This window comes from Rutidosis leptorrhynchoides, chromosome 11, assembly GCF_046630445.1.
Source record: "Rutidosis leptorrhynchoides isolate AG116_Rl617_1_P2 chromosome 11, CSIRO_AGI_Rlap_v1, whole genome shotgun sequence".
NCBI classification, from domain to species: Eukaryota; Viridiplantae; Streptophyta; class Magnoliopsida; order Asterales; family Asteraceae; genus Rutidosis; species Rutidosis leptorrhynchoides.
This window is the reverse complement of record NC_092343.1, coordinates 109,893,103-109,897,023: the sequence shown is the minus strand read 5'-3', so window position 1 is coordinate 109,897,023 and position 3,921 is coordinate 109,893,103.

Below are 3,921 nucleotides of genomic sequence, written 5' to 3'. Positions count from 1 at the left end.
TTCCAATTTACATTTAACTCTTCATTATTATTAGGTGAGTCAATGGGACTTGTTCTAGAGGTAGACATCTATCACATAATATCAAACGCGTTAAGAGATTAATATATCACATAATATTGACATGTTAAAAATATATAGTTTCCAACAAAATTTGTTAAGCAATCATTTTTCAAGTAAACACGGTCGAAGTCCAGACTCACTAATGCATCCTAACAAACTCGATAAGAACCACTAATGCAAAATTCTGGTTCTCTAAGACCAACGCTCGGATACCAACTGAAATGTCCCGTTCTTATTGATTAAAAACGTTCCATATTAATTGATTTCGTTGCGAGGTTTTGACCTCTATATGAGACGTTTTTCAAAGACTGCATTCATTTTTAAAACAAACCATAACCTTTATTTCATAAATAAAGGTTTAAAAAGCTTTACGTAGATTATCAAATAATGATAATCTAAAATATCCTGTTTACACACGACCATTACATAATGGTTTACAATACAAATATGTTACATCGAAATCAGTTTCTTGAATGCAGTTTTTACACAATATCATACAAACATGGACTCCAAATCTTGTCCTTATTTTAGTATGCAACAGCGGAAGCTCTTAGTATTCACCTGAGAATAAACATGCTTTAAACGTCAACAAAAATGTTGGTGAGTTATAGGTTTAACCTATATATATCAAATCGTAACAATAGACCACAAGATTTCATATTTCAATACACATCCCATACATAGAGATAAAAATCATTCATATGGTGAACACCTGGTAACCGACAATAACAAGATGCATATATAAGAATATCCCCATCATTCCGAGACACCCTTCGGATATGATATAAATTTCGAAGTACTAAAGCATCCGGTACTTTGGATGGGGTTTGTTAGGCCCAATAGATCTATCTTTAGGATTCGCGTCAATTAGGGTGTCTGTTCCCTAATTCTTAGATTACCAGACTTAATAAAAAGGGGCATATTCGATTTTGATAATTCAACCATAGAATGTAGTTTCACGTACTTGTGTCTATTTTGTAAATCATTTATAAAACCTGCATGTATTCTCATCCCAAAAATATTAGATTTTAAAAGTGGGACTATAACTCACTTTCACAGATTTTTACTTCGTCGGGAAGTAAGACTTGGCCACTGGTTGATTCACGAACCTATAACAATATATACATATATATCAAAGTATGTTCAAAATATATTTACAACACTTTTAATATATTTTGATGTTTTAAGTTTATTAAGTCAGCTGTCCTCGTTAGTAACCTACAACTAGTTATCCACAGTTAGATGTATAGAAATAAATCGATAAATATTATCTTGAATCAATCCACAACCCAGTGTATACGTATCTCAGTATTGATCACAACTCAAACTATATATATATATTGGAATCAACCTCAACCCTGTATAGCTAACTCCAACATTCACATATAGAGTGTCTATGGTTGTTCCGAAATATATATAGATGTGTCGACATGATAGGTCGAAACATTGTATACGTGTCTATGGTATCTCAAGATTACATAATATACAATACAAGTTGATTAAGTTATGGTTGGAATAGATTTGTTACCAATTTTCACGTAGCTAAAATGAGAAAAATTATCCAATCTTGTTTTACCCATAACTTCTTCATTTTAAATCCGTTTTGAGTGAATCAAATTGCTATGGTTTCATATTGAACTCTATTTTATGAATATAAACAGAAAAAGTATAGGTTTATAGTCAGAAAAATAAGTTACAAGTCTTTTTTGTAAAGGTAGTCATTTCAGTCGAAAGAATGACGTCTAGATGACCATTTTAGAAAACATACTTCCACTTTGAGTTTAACCATAATTTTTGGATATAGTTTCATGTTCATAATAAAAATCATTTTCTCAGAATAACAACTTTTAAATCAAAGTTTATCATAGTTTTTAATTAACTAACCCAAAACAGCCCGCGGTGTTACTACGACGGCGTAAATCCGGTTTTACGGTGTTTTTCGTGTTTCCAGGTTTTAAATCATTAAGTTAGCATATCATATAGATATAGAACATGTGTTTAGTTGATTTTAAAAGTCAAGTAAGAAGTATTAACTTTTGTTTGCGAACAAGTTTAGAATTAACTAAACTATGTTCTAGTGATTACAAGTTTAAACCTTCGAATAAGATAGCTTTATATGTATGAATTGAATGATGTTATGAACATCATTACTACCTTAATTGAACCAAAGTTTGAATATGATTATTACCTTGTATTAGAATGATAACCTACTGTAAGAAACAAAGATTTCTTGAGGTTGGATGATCACCTTACAAGATTGGAAGTGATCTAGCAAACTTGAAAGTATTCTTGATTTTATGAAACTAGAACTTTTGGAATTTATGAAGAACACTTAGAACTTGAAGATAGAACTTGAGAGAGATCAATTAGATGAAGAAAATTGAAGAATGAAAGTGTTTGTAGGTGTTTTTGGTCGTTGGTGTATGGATTAGATATAAAGGATATGTAATTTTGTTTTCATGTAAATAAGTCATGAATGATTACTCATATTTTTGTAATTTTATGAGATATTTCATGCTAGTTGCCAAATGATGGTTCCCACATGTGTTAGGTGACTCACATGGGCTGCTAAGAGCTGATCATTGGAGTGTATATACCAATAGTACATACATCTAAAAGCTGTGTATTGTACGAGTACGAATACGGGTGCATACGAGTAGAATTGTTGATGAAACTGAACGAGGATGTAATTGTAAGCATTTTTGTTAAGTAGAAGTATTTTGATAAGTGTATTTAAGTCTTTCAAAAGTGTATAAATACATATTAAAACACTACATGTATATACATTTTAACTGAGTCGTTAAGTCATCGTTAGTCGTTACATGTAAGTGTTGTTTTGAAACCTTTAGGTTAACGATCTTGTTAAATGTTGTTAACCCAATGTTTATAATATCAAATGAGATTTTAAATTATTATATTATCATGATATTATCATATATGAATATCTCTTAATATGATATATATACATTAAATGTCTTTACAACGATAATCGTTACATATATGTCTCGTTTAAAAATCATTAAGTTAGTAGTCTTGTTTTTACATATGTAGTTCATTGTTAATATACTTAATGATATGTTTACTTATCATAGTATCATGTTAACTATATATATATCCATATATATGTCATCATATAGTTTTTACAAGTTTTAACGTTCGTGAATCACCGGTCAACTTGGGTGGTCAATTGTCTATATGAAACATATTTCAATTAATCAAGTCTTAACAAGTTTGATTGCTTAACATGTTGGAAACATTTAATCATGTAAATATCAATCTCAATTAATATATATAAACATGGAAAAGTTCGGGTCACTACATTATGTATTATCAACCAGCTGTGTCTACCCTTCAAGCGGAAAGGAAAGAGTATTCTCCTGGTGATCCACTTGCTCTTATTGCTAAGAAAAAGAGCAAATCCTTCACCACTTCCAAAACTTATCAAAGAAAGTGCGTGTTGAAAAGTCATCTAATTCTGAAGAAATTGATCTTTCGGATGTTAATGACTCTCACCGTGAATTAGTCAAGATGGCTACAATGTTCACCAAAGTTTTAAACAAGTACAAGTTCAAAGGCAGATCAACCAATCAGCGCAAGAATTCATATTCTTCCTCTTACTACAAGAAACCTCAACCTCAACAATCTGATGATTCCAAGAAAGAAGATTCCACTTGTTTCAATTGTGACAAAGCTGTCCATTTCTCTTGTGATTGCAAAATGCCAAAGAAGAAGGATGCAGCTTACTACAAGAAGAAAATGTTGATGGAAAAGGTTATGAAAACTGGGGGAGAGCTGAAACCGGTTGATGATACTTGGTTCAATTGGACAGATGAGTCAGAATCTGAGGAGGAACATGCTAAT